Source organism: Saccopteryx leptura, chromosome 7, assembly GCF_036850995.1.
Source record: "Saccopteryx leptura isolate mSacLep1 chromosome 7, mSacLep1_pri_phased_curated, whole genome shotgun sequence".
Taxonomy (NCBI): Eukaryota; Metazoa; Chordata; class Mammalia; order Chiroptera; family Emballonuridae; genus Saccopteryx; species Saccopteryx leptura.
Window position 1 is genome coordinate 37,620,801 of NC_089509.1, and position 14,645 is coordinate 37,635,445.

Genomic DNA, 14,645 nt, shown 5'->3' on the forward strand with positions numbered 1-14,645 from the left:
CCCAGATGAGAAGAGCATTGCCCCCTGGTGAGCATGCTGGGTGGATCCTGGTTGGGCGCATGTGAGAGTCTGTCTGACTACCTCCCTGTTTCCAACTTCAGAAAAATAAAAAAAAATAAAAAATAATAATAATAAAAGCTCCACCAAGAACACAATAAAACCAAATTTAAACTGTGACAACAAAAACAAAAAAAGGCGGGGAGAGGATGGAGATTAACAGTAGCAAGGGACGATGAAGTACAAAAACACTCATAAGAAAGGATAATACAGAGTGACGTCACGGAAATGGCGCCGTGAGCAGCGCGTCCGACAGATCTCCCCAAAATCACAACAAATTTATCAACTAGAAACAGAAAAATTTATCCTCGGAGCATTCCGGAGTTCCACACAAACTGAAAGCGAAAGGACTGTTATCACTTGAATCTGAGAAAGGAGGGTGTAGAGGAAGCTACCGCAGGGACGTTCATTCAAGCCGTGGAGGGAGTGAGCCTGTGGTGAGTCAGCCCGCACTCGGGAGGGGCGAGCAGCCGCTGGCGCGCGCCTGGTCCGGTTGCAGAGCGAGTACCGCCCACACTCGGGAGCCGTGGAGGGAGTGCGCCTGCGGTGAGTCGGCCCACACTCGGGAGCGGCGAGCAGCCGTCGGCACGCGCCCAGTCCGGTTGCAGAGCGAGCACCGCCCACACTCGGGAGCGGCGAGCGCCCGGTCCGGTTGCAGAGCAGAGCGAGTACCGCCCACACTCAGGAGCGGCGAGCAGCCGCCAGCGCGCGCCCGGTCCGGTTGCAGAGCGAGCACCGCTAACGTTCCCAGCAGCCCGCGCACTGCAAGTGAGAGACCCCAGCCACCGGTGCCCGGAGCACCCCATTCGCGCGCGTGCCCTGGGCAATCCACGCGCCCAGAGTGCCCTACTGGCCCGCATACCCAGGGTGCCCCATTATCCTGCGCCCGGTGCGCCCCAGCCGCAAGCAACGGGACAAGCGGGAGAGGCGCCAAGGTGGTCTTCTCTACTTGGGAGATTCTCTCCGTGGGCGAGGCACCTCACCCAGCCATTCAAGCTAACAATCAAGCGTTGGGGGAGGGGCGCTCAGGCAGCCTGAAATACCTTCGGGAGCACAGCTGCGGACCCAATCACTGAAATTAGCTTAACCCATGAAATCTGCGCACCCACGGGTTCTAATTGATAAGATCTCTCTCAGTTCAGCGATCCAAGACAAGAGGCGTGATATTTTTTAGTGCCTCTCGCTAAAGGGGCGGGGGCAACTTCTGATTGATAGAGCCTCCATATTCAGGGATAAATGCTAACAAGAGGGACTTGGCAGATAATAAGATCTATACTACACTAGTCGCAAGCAGAGACTAGTGCCTCTTCTTCCCAGCCAAAACAGGCTACAAAGTGTGGAAAGCCTGGGTTGAGTGGTCCAACTGAATGCTAGGTGCTAAACAGTCACCTTGACAACAATTGACTCCCACTCCTGCCTGCCTGATTACACTGGAGGCTCTGACTGCCAGAGCCTTTCCCAAAGCCTTGCGCTGCGTAGGGATAGAGTGGGGATTTCCCAGCTCTTTGAGCCTCTTACTCCCCAGGCAGAAGCAGTGGCAGCCTTATAGCTGGATCACCAGGCTGCTAATTCAGGAAGGGGGGACTAGGAGAGAGACTCCAGGAAAGCAAACTCTCTCATCGTTGGACCCTGCAAACGCCAACAAGCCTTGACTACCAGCAAGACTAAAGCCAATTATATGACACTGCCATAGAATCCCATCAACTGCAAATCCCTACCTAAGTGTGACACAGGGGCAGAGCCTGGGGTACAGAGTCACCGACCAGGAAAAGGGAGAGAAAAGAAAAAGGAAGAAGTTAACCTCTCAAAATCAAGAAAAATTGGCCCTGGCCGGTTGGCTCAGCGGTAGAGCGTCAGCCTAGCGTGCGGAGGACCCGGGTTCGATTCCCGGCCAGGGCACACAGGAGAAGCGCCCATTTGCTTCTCCACCCCTCCGCCGCGCTTTCCTCTCTGTCTCTCTCTTCCCCTCCTGCAGCCAAGGCTCCATTGGAGCAAAGATGGCCCGGGCGCTGGGGATGGCTCTGTGGCCTCTGCCTCAGGCGCTGGAGTGGCTCTGGTCGCAACATGGCGACACCCAGGATGGGCAGAGCATCGCCCCCTGGTGGGCAGAGCTTCGCCCCTGGTGGGCGTGCCGGGTGGATCCCGGTCGGGCGCATGCGGGAGTCTGCCTGACTGTCTCTCCCTGTTTCCAGATTCAGAAAAATGGAAAAAAAAAAAAAAAAAAGAAAAATCCACAGAATTTACAACTTGTTCCTCTAATTTTTTTGTTGTTGTTGCTTGTTTCTTCTATCTTACTGCCTTTATTATTATTATTTCTATTTCCTCCACCTCGGTCCTTCTATTCTCTGCCCATCATATGCTTCCCTTTTCTTGAACTACACTACCCATGAGGGTTACATTTTATTTCTCTTCTTCATCCTCACCTTCCTTTAAGGTTATACTCCAAAACACTTAACTCTCACTCTCTCCTCTTTTGTTTTCTTTTTGTTTTGCTTTATTTTGTTTTTTTCTCTTCCTTTTTTTTTCTTCCTTCGTTTTTCTCTTTTTCTTATTTTTTCCTTTCTATTCGTTTTTTCTTTTCTCATTTTACTTTCCTCCCATTTAATCCTCAATCACGAACAAATTAGTTAATTTGGGACTCAAGGGGTTTTTTTGGCTTTATTTTTCTTTTTGCTTTTGTTTTTGTTTTTTTCTTGTTTGTTTGTTTATTTTTGTGGCATTTTGGGTACTTTTTACGTTGCTTTTTAACTCACTAGCATTCCTCCCAACCCAAGGTCTCCATTGTATTTAGTCTTCGCTCCACTTAATACAACAGATTTTTACTTATTATTTTTATTTTTTTCTTCTTTATTATTCTTTTCTTTCCTCCTTTTTTCTGGTTCCCTCTTATCCCTCTCATTATATCTCTTAGTCGACCATCACTTACAAGCAAATCATCTTATGCTTGTCTAAGATTTTCTTCCTTTTTTTATTTTTTTTTTGCATTTAGTAGGTCCCTACTCCCTTTTTGTGCCCCTTGAACTCTTCACCCCAAATCAGGCCCTCCATTATAGGCAGTTTTTGTTCCATTTAGCATAATATAATTCTCAGGTCATCACGTTATTTCCCTGAGGAGGGGAGAGGAGGGAAAGAGAAGAAAGAAAAAAGGGGAAAATAATAAATTATTACTGTTTTTGTTTGTTTTTTTTTGTGGGGTATTTTACCTTTTTTTTTTCTTTTTACTCTTTATTAATTCTAATTAGTGCTATAAACAAGACCACCCTCAGATGCCAATAAGAAAGAGGAAATCGAATATTATGGATACAAAAGAAAGAGAGGTAACACAAATAGATGTGGAAAAATCTATGGAGAAAAGACAACATATTGGAAGCCTTGGAGCTAAATGACAGAGAATTTAAAATAGAAATCTTAAAAATACTCAGAGATATACAAGAAAACACAGAAAGGCAATTTAGGGAGATCAGAAAACAACTCAATGAACACAAAGAATATATTACCAAGGAAATTGAAACTATAAAAACAAATCAAACAGAAATGAAAAACTCAATTCACGAGCTAAAAAACGAGGTAACAAGCTTAGCTAACAGAACAGCCCAGATTGAAGATAGGATTAGTGAAATAGAAGACAAACAACTTGAGGCACAACAGAGAGAAGAAGAAAGAGACTTAAAAATAATAAAAAATGAGAAAGCCCTACAGGAATTGTCTGACTCCATCAGAAAGAATAACATAAGAATAATAGGTAAATCAGAGGGAGAAGAGAAGGAAAATGGAATGGAGAATATACTCAAACAAATAATAGACGAGAACTTCCCAAGCCTGTGGAAAGAACTAAAGCCTCAAATTTAAGAAGCAAACAGAACACCGAGTTTTCTTAACCCCAACAAACCCACTCCAAGGCACATCATAATAAAGATGACACAAACCAATGACAAAGAAAAAATTCTCAAGGCAGCCAGGGAAAAGAAGAGTACAACATATAAAGGAAGGCCTATTAGATTATCATCAGATTTCTCAGCAGAAACTGTACAAGCTAGAAGAGAGTGGACCCCAATATTTAAAGCCCTGAAAGAGAGGACCTTTCAGCCAAGAATACTATACCCATCAAAGCTATCCTTCAAGTAGGAAGGAGATATAAAAACATTCAAAAATACAGAAAAGATGAGAGAATATATCAGCAGAAAGCCCCCACTCCAGGAAATACTAAAGGGGGTTTTCCAACCAGATTCAAAGAACAAAAGAAAACAACACCACAAGTAACAGCTCCACCAAGAACACAATAAAACCAAACTTAAACTGTGACAACAAAGGAAAAAAAGGGGGGAGAAGATGGAGATTAACAGTAGCAAAGGACGATGAAGTGCAGAAATACTCATAAGATAGGGTACTACAATGAATATGGTAGGTACCCTTTTCATTACTTAATGGTAACCACCCTTGAAAAAACCACCACAAAAACACTTGACTTAAAAAAGGTAGCAACAGAGGAAAGAAGTATGGAACACAAACAAACAAAAACAAATGATAGAAAAACAAAAGAGAAGAATCAAACAAGATACAAAACTAACAGAAAGCAATTTATAAAATGGCAGTAGGGAACCCACAAGTGTCAATAATTACACTAAATGTAAATGGATTAAACTTACCAATAAAAAGACACAGAGTAGCAGAATGGATTAAAAAAGAAAATCCAACTATATGCTGCCTACAAGAAACACATCTAAGCAACAAGGATAAAAACAAATTCAAAGTGAAAGGCTAGAAAACAATACTCCAAGCAAACAACACCCAAAAAAAAGCAGGTGTAGCAATACTCATATATAACAATGCTGACTACAAGACAGAAAAAGTACTCAGAGACAAAAATGGTCATTTCATAATGATTAACGGGAAGTTGAATCAAGAAGACATAACAATCCTTAATATATATGCACCAAACCAAGGAACACCAAAATATATAAGACAGCTACTTATTGACCTTAAAACAAAAACTAACAAAAATACAATCATACTTGGAGACCTCAATACACCGCTGACGGCTCTAGATAGGTCATCCAAACAGAGAATCAATAAAGATATAGTGGCCTTAAACGAAATACTAGAACACCTGGATATGATAGACATCTACAGGACACTTCATCCCAAAGCGACAGAGTATACATTTTTCTCTAGTGTACATGGAACATTCTCAAGAATTGACCATATGTTGGGCCACAAAGATAATATCAGCAAATTTAGAAAAATTGAAATTGTACCAAGCATATTTTCTGATCATAAAGCCTTGAAACTAGAATTCAACTGCAAAAAAGAGGGGGAAAAACCCACAAAAATGTGGAAACTAAACAACATACTTCTAAAAAATGAATGGGTCAAAGAAGAAATAAGCGCAGAGATCAAAAGATATATACAGACAAATGAAAATGAAAATACAACATATCAGAATCTCTGGGATGCAGCAAAAGCAGTAATAAGAGGAAAGTTCATATCACTTCAGGCCTATATGAACAAACAAGAGAGAGCCGAAGTAAACCACTTAACTTCACACCTTAAGGAACTAGAAAAAGAAGAACAAAGACAACCCAAAACCAGCCGAAGAAAGGAGATAATAAAAATCAGAGCAGAAATAAATGAAATAGAGAACAGAAAAACTATAGAAAAAATCAATAAAACAAGGAGCTGGTTCTTTGAAAAGATCAACAAAATTGACAAACCCTTGGCAAGACTCACCAAGGAAAAAAGGCACAGGACTCAAATAAATAAAATCCAAAATGAAAGAGGAGAGATCACCACAGACATCATAGATATACAAAGAATTATTGTAGAATACTATGAAAAATTATATGCCACCAAATACAACAATCTAGAAGAAATGGATAAATTCCTAGAACAATACAACCTTCCTAGACTGAGTCATGAAGAAGCAGAAAGCCTAAACAGACCAATCAGCAGGGAGGAAATAGAAAAAACTATTAAAAACCTCCCCAAAAATAAAAGTCCAGGCCCAGAAGGTTATACCAGTGAATTCTATCAAACATTCAAAGAAGACGTGGTTCCTATTCTACTCAAAGTCTTCCAAAAAATTGAAGAAGAAGCAATACTTCCAAACACATTTTATGAGGCCAACATAACCCTCATACCAAAACCTGGCAAGGATGGCACAAAGAAAGAAAACTACAGACCAATATCTCTAATGAATACAGATGCTAAAATACTAAACAAAATACTGGCAAACCGAATACAACAACATATTAAAAAAATAATACATCATGATCAAGTGGGATTCATCCCAGAATCTCAAGGATGGTTCAACATACGCAAAATGGTTAACGTAATACACCATATCAACAAAACAAAGAACAAAAACCACATGATCTTATCAATAGATGCAGAAAAGGCTTTTGATAAAATACAACACAATTTTATGTTTAAGACTCTCAACAAAATGGGTATAGAAGGAAAATATCTCAACATGATAAAGGCCATATATAATAAACCATCAGCCAACATCATATTAAACGGCATAAAACTGAGGACTTTCTACCTTAAATCAGGAACAAGACAGGGTTGTCCACTCTCTCCACTCTTATTTAACGTGGTGCTAGAAGTTCTGGCCAGAGCAATCAGACAAGACAAAGAAATAAAAGGCATCCATATCGGAAAAGAAGAAGTAAAGGTATCACTTTTTGCTGATGATATGATCCTATACATCGAAAACCCGAAGGACTCCACAAAAAGATTATTAGAAACAATAAACCAATACAGTAAGGTCGCAGGATACAAAATTAACATACAAAAGTCCATAGCCTTTCTATATGCCAACAATGAAATATTAGAAAACGAACTCAAAAAAATAATCCCCTTCACGATTGCAACAAAAAAAATAAAATACCTAGGAATAAACATAACAAAGAATGTACAGGACCTATATAATGAAAATTACAAAGCATTGTTAAGGGAAATCGAAAAAGATACAATGAGATGGAAAAATATTCCTTGTTCTTGGATAGGAAGAATAAATATAATCAAAATGGCAATATTACCCAAAGCAATATACAAATTTAATGCAATTCCCATCAAAATTCCTATGAGATTTTTTAAAGAAATGGAACAAAAAATTATCAGATTTATATGGAAGTATAAAAAACCCAGAATAGCCAAAACAATCCTAAGGAAAAAGAATGAAGCTGGGGGCATTACAATACCTGACTTTAAACTGTATTATAGGGCCAGGATAATCCAAACAGCATGGTATTGGCAGAAAAATAGACACTCAGACCAATGGAACAGAATAGAAAGCCCAGAAATAAAACCACATATATATGGTCAAATAATCTTTGATAAAGGGGCTAACAACACACAATGGAGAAAAGAAAGCCTCTTCAACAAATGGTGCTGGGAAAACTGGAAAGCCACATGCAAAAGAATGAAACTCGACTACAGCCTGTCCCCGTGTACTAAAATTAATTCAAAATGGATCAAAGACCTAAATATAAGACCTGAAACAATAAAGTACATAGAAGAAGACATAGGTACTAAACTCATGGACCTGGGTTTTAAAGAGCATTTTATGAATTTGACTCCAAAGGCAAGAGAATTGAAGGCAAAGATAAATGAATGGGACTACATCAGACTAAGAAGTTTTTGCTCAGCAAGAGAAACTGACAACAAAATAAACAGACAGCCAACTAAATGGGAAATGATATTTTCAAACAACAGCTCAGATAAGGGCCTAATATCCAAAATTTACAAAGAACTCATAAAACTCAACAACAAACAAACAAACAATCCAATAAAAAAATGGGAAGAGGACATGAACAGACACTTCTCCCAGGAAGAGATACAAATGGCCAACAGATATATGAAAAGATGCTCAGATTCATTAGTTATTAGAGAAATGCAAATCAAAACTACAATGAGATACCACCTCACCCCTGTTAGATTAGCTATTATCAACAAGACAGGTAATAGCAAGTGTTGGAGAGGCTGTGGAGAAAAAGGAACCCTCATTCACTGTTGGTGGGACTGTAAAGTAGTACAACCATTATGGAGGAAAGTATGGTGGTTCCTCAAAAAACTGCAAATAGAACTACCTTATGACCCAGCAATCCCTCTACTGGGTATATACCCCAAAACCTCAGAAACATTGATACGTGAAGACACATGTAGCCCCATGTTCATTGCAGCACTGTTCACAGTGGCCAAGACATGGAAACAACCAAAAAGCCCTTCAATAGAAGACTGGATAAAGAAGATGTGGCACATATACACTATGGAATACTACTCAGCCATAAGAAATGATGACATCAGATCATTTACAGCAAAATGGTGGGAACTTGATAACATTATACGGAGTGAAATAAGTAAATCAGAAAAAAACAAGAACTATATGATTCCATACATTGGTGGAACATAAAAACGAGACTAAGAGACATGGACAAGAGTGTGGTGGTTACCAGGGGTGGGGGGAGGGAGGACATGGGAGGGAGGGAGGGAGAGAGTTAGGGGGAGGGGGAGGGGCACAGAGAACTAGATAGAGTGTGGCGGAGGACATTCTGACTTTGGGTGAGGGGTATGCAACATAATTTAATGACAAAATAACCTAGACATGTTTTCTTTGAATATATGTACCCTGATTTATTAATGTCATCCATCTACCATTAATAAAAATTTATTTAAAAAAAAAAAAAAAGAAAGAAAGGATAATACAATGAATATGGTAGGTACCCTTTTCATTACTTAATGGTAACCACCCTTGAAAAAACCACCACAGAAGCACATGACTTAAAAAAGGTAGCAACAGAGGAAAGAAGTATGGAATACAAACAAACAAAAACAAAGGATAGAAAAACAAAAGAAAAGAATCAAACAAGATACAAACCTAACAGAAAGCAATTTATAAAATGGCAATAGGGAACCCACAAGTGTCAATAATTACACTAAATGTAAATGGATTAAACTCACCAATAAAAAGACACAGAGTAGCAGAATGGATTAAAAAAGAAAATCCAACTGTATGCTGCCTACAGGAAACACATCTAAGCAACAAGGATAAAAACAAATTCAAAATGAAAGGCTGGAAAACAATACTCCAAGCAAATAACATCCAAAAAAAAAGCAGGTGTAGCAATACTCATATCTAATAATGCTGACTACAAGACAGAAAAAGTACTCAGAGACAAAAATGGTCATTTCATAATAATTAAGGGGACACTGAATCAAGAAGACATAACAATCCTTAATATATATGCACCAAACCAAGGAGCACCAAAATATATAAGACAGCTACTTCCTGATCTAAAAACAAAAACTGACAAAAATACAATCATACTTGGAGACCTCAATACACTGATGATGGCTCTAGATCGTTCATCCAAACAGAAGATCAATAAAGATATATTGGCCTTAAACAAAGCACTAGAGCACCTGGATATGATAGACATCTACAGGACACTTCATCCCAAAGTGACAGAGTATACATTTTTCTCTAGTGTACACGGAACATTCTCAAGAATTGATTATATGTTGGGCCACAAAAATAACATCAGCAAATTCAGAAAAATCGAAATTGTACCAGCATATTTTCAGATCATAAAAACTTGAAACTAGAATTCAACTGCAAAAAAGAGGAAAAAAATCCCAAAAAAATGTGGAAACGAAACAACATACTTTTAAAAAATGAATGGGTCAAAGACGAAATAAGCACATAGATCAAAAGTTATATACATACAAATGAAAATGACAATATGACATATCAGAATCTCTGGGGTGCATAAAAACCAGTAATAAGAGGGAAGTTCATATCACTTCAGGCCTATATGAACAAACATGAGAGAGCCCAAGTAAACCACTTAATTTCACACCTTAAGGAACTAGAAAAAGAACAAAGACAACAACAAGACCAGCAGAAGAAAGGAAATAATAAAAATCAGAGCAGAAAGAAATAAAATAGAGAACAGAAAAACTATAGAAAAAATTAATAAAACAAGGAGCTGGTTCTTTGAAAAGATCAACAAAATTGACAAACCCTTGGCAAGACTCACCAAAGAAAAAAGAGAAAGGACTCATAAACAAAATCCAAAATGAAAGAGGATAAATCACCAGAGACATCATAAATATACAAAGAATTATTGTAGAATACTACGAAAAACTATATGCCACCCAATTCAACAATCTAGAAGAAATGGGTAAATTCCTAGAACAATATAACCTTCCTAGACTGAGTCATGAAGAAGCAGAAAGCCTAAACAGACCGATTAGCAGGGAGGAAATAGAAAAAACTATTAAAAACCTCCCCCAAATAAAAGTCCAGGCCCAGATGGTTATACTAGTGAATTCTATCAAACATTCAAAGAAGACTTGGTTCCTATTCTACTCAAAGTCTTCCAAAAAATTGAAGAAGAAGCAATACTTTCAAACACATTTTATGAAGCCAATATAACCCTCATACCAAAACCTGGCAAGGACGGCACAAAAAAAGAAAACTACAATATCTCTAATGAATACAGATGCTAAAATACTAAACAAAATACTAGCAAATTGAATACAACAACATATTAAAAAAAAATACATCATGATCAAATGGGATTCATCCCAGTATCTCAAGGATGGTTCAACATACATAAAACAGTTAACGTAATACACCATATCAACAAAACAAAGAACAAAAACCACATGATCTTATCAATAGATGCAGAAAAGGCATTCGATAAAATACAACACAACTTTATGTTTAAGACACTCAACAAAATGGGTATAGAAGGAAAATATCTCAATATGTTAGCCATATATGATGGCCAAAATCACCCAACATCATATTAAATGGCATAAAACTGAGGACTTTTCCCCTTAAATCAGGAACAAGACAGGGTTGTCCACTCTCTCCATTCTTATTTAATGTGGTGCTAGAAGTTTTGGCCAGAGCAATCAGACAAGAGAAAGAAATAAAAGGCATCCATATCAGAAAAGAAGAAGTAAAGGTATCACTTTTTGCAGATGATATGATTCTATACATCGAAAACCCCAAAGACTCCACAAAAAGATTACTAGAAACAATAAACCAATACAGTAAGGTCACAGGATACAAAATTAATATACAAAAGTCCATAATCTTTCTATATGCCAACAGTGAAATATTAGAAAAGAAACTCAAAAAAATAATCCCCTTCACGATTGCAAAAAAATAATAAAATATCTAGGAATAAACATAACAAAGAATGTAAAGGACTTATATAACGAAACCTACAAAGCATTGTTAAGGGAAATTGAAAAAGATACAATGAGATGGAAAAATATTCCTTGTTCTTGGATAGGAAGAATAAATATAATCAAAATGGCAATATTACCCAAAGCAATTTATAAATTTAATGCAATTCCCATCAAAATTCCGATGACATTTTTTAAAGAAATGGAACAAAAAATCATCAGATTTATATGGAACTATAAAAAACCCCGAATAGCCAATGCAATCCTAAGGAAAAAGAATGAAGCTGGGGGCATTACAATACCTGACTTCAAACTATATTATAGGGCCACAACAATCAAAACAGAATGGTATTGGCAGAAAAATAGACACTCAGACCAATGGAACAGAACATAAAGTTCAGAAATAAAACCACACATATATGGTCAAATAATTTTTAATAAAGGGGCCGACAACATACAATGGAGAAAAGAAAGCCTCTTCAACAAATGGTGCTGGGAAAACTAGAAAGCCACATGCAAATGAATGAAACTTGACTACAGTTTGTCCCCTTGTACTAAAATTAATTCAAAATGGATCAAAGACCTAAATATAAGACCTGAAACAATAAAGTACATAGAAGAAGACATAGGTACTAAACTCATGGACCTGGGTTTTAAAGAGCATTTTATGAATTTGACTCCAAAGGCAAGAGAATTGAAGGCAAAGATAAATGAATGGGACTACATCAGACTAAGAAGTTTTTGCTCAGCAAGAGAAACTGACAACAAAATAAACAGACAGCCAACTAAATGGGAAATGATATTTTCAAACAACAGCTCAGATAAGGGCCTAATATCCAAAATATACAAAGAACTCACAAAACTCAACAACAAACAAACAAACAATCCAATAAAAAAATGGGGAGAGGACATGAACAGACACTTCTCCCAGGAAGAGATACAAATGGCCAACAGATATATGAAAAGATGCTCAGATTCATTAGTTATTAGAGAAATGCAAATCAAAACTACAATGAGATACCACCTCACACCTGTTAGATTAGCTATTATCAACAAGACAGGTAATAGCAAATGTTGAGAGGCTGTGGAGAAAAAGGAACCCTCATTCACTGTTGGTGGAAATGTAAAGTAGTACAACCATTATGGAAGAAAGTATGGTGGTTCCTTAAAAAACTGAAAATAGAACTACCTTATGACCCAGCAATTCCTCTACTGGGTCTATACCCCCAAAACTCAGAAACATTGATACATAAAGACACATGCAGCCCCATGTTCATTGCAGCATTGTTCACAGTGGCCAGGACATAGAAACAACCAAAAAGCCCTTAAACAGAAGACTGGATAAAGAAGATGTGGCACATATACACTATGGAATACTACTCGTCATAAGAAATGATGACATCAGATCATTTACAACAAAATGGTGGGATCTTGATAACAGTATATGGAGTGAAATAAGTAAATCAGAAAAAAACAAGAACTACATGATTCCATACATTGGTGGCACATAAAAACGAGACTAAGAGACATGGACAAGAGTGTGGTGGTTACGAGGAGGGGATGGAGGGAAGGAGGGAGAAGGGAAGGGGGAGGGGGAGGAGCACAAAGAAAACTAGATAGAAGGTGACGGAGAACAATCTGACTTTGGGTGATGGGTATGCAACAGAATTGAATGATAAGATAACCTGGACATGTTTTCTTTGAATATATGTACCCTGATTTATTGATGTCACCCCATTAACATTAATAAAAATTTATTAATAAAAAAAAAGAGGCTCTGGCCGGTTGGCTCAGTGGTAGAGGGTTGGCCTGGCGTGCAGGAGTCCTGGGTTCGATTCCCGGCCAGGGCACACAGGAGAAGCGCCCATCTGCTTCTCCCCCTTCTTCCTCTCCTTTCTCTCTGTCTCTCTCTTCCCCTCCCTCAGCCGTGGCTCCATTGGAGCAAAGTTGGCCTAGGCGCTGAGGATGGCTCCATGGCCTCTGCCTCAGGGGCTAGAATGGCTCTGGTTGCAAAAGAACAACACCCCAGATGGGCAGAGCATCGTCCCCTGGTGGGCATGCCGGGTGGATCCTGGTTGGGTGCATGCGGAGTCTGTCTGACTACCTCCCCGTTTCCAACCTCAGAAAAATACAAAAAAAAAATTGCCTTTCTAATTATGGAATAGAGAACTCTCTTATAAAAATGACTGCATTGCCTGACCAGGCAGTGGCGCAGTGGATAGAGCATCGGACTGGGATGCGGCGGACCCAGGTTCGAGACCCCGAGGTCGCCAGCTTGAGTGCAGGCTCATCTGGTTTGAGCAAAGCTCATCAACTTGGACCCAAGGTCGCTGGCTTGAGCAAGGGGTTACTCGATCTGCTGTAGCCCCATGGTCAAGGCACATATGAGAAAGCAATCAATGAACAACTAAGGTGTTGTAACAAAAAACTAATGAATGATGCTTCTCATCTCTCTCCATTCCTGTCTGTCTGTCCCTATCTATCCCTCTCTCTGACTCTGTAAAAAAAAAAAAAAAGACTGCATTTATATAAACAAGGTGAGGCCCTGGCCGGTTTGGCTCAGTGTTAGACCGTCAGCCCAGCATGTGGATGTCCCAGGTTTGATTCCCGGTCAGGACACACAGGAGAAGTGCCCATCTGCTTCTCCACCCCTCCTTCTCTCAATTCTCTCTCTCTCTCTCTCTTCCCCCGCTGCAGCCATGGCTTGATTGGAGCGATTTGGCCCCAGTCGCTGAGGATGGCTCCATGGCCTCTGCCTCAGGCACTAAGAAGAGCTCAGTTGCTGAACAATGAAGCAATGCCCCAGATGGGCAGAGCATTGCTCTCTAGTGGGCTTGCCAGTGGATCTGGGTTCCAACGCATTTTGGAGTCTGTCTCTCTGCCTCCACTATTCTCACTGAATTAAAAAAAAAAAGTGTATCAGTTTAAAGACAAACACTAAACTAATAAAGTAGGCATGATGTGTGGATATCACTAAATCTGTGATATAGAACTCAAATGGCTGAAGCTTAGAAAACACCAACTCAATCTTTAAGATACTTTTGGTTTAAAGTAGTAATATTCTGTACCATGGTAGCTTTAAAAGTATTATAGGGATTAAGAGGCTCATCTGTTTTCTAATGGTACTGTGAAAATAATTAATAAAAACAATAGCATATGTGGGGTCAAAAAGTATATGGAAACTGTACTTTCTGTTCAATTGTGCTATGAACATAAAACTACTCTGAAAAATAAAGTCTATTTAAAAATAAAACAAAAAAATAAACAAGAAACAAAACAAAAAATGAATAGTAAAGCATTTCATGTTACAGTCACAGAAAAGTTACTAATAACCTTCTCCTACTGCAAAGGGCTATATAAATATCCCTTTGTTATATAAACAAGAT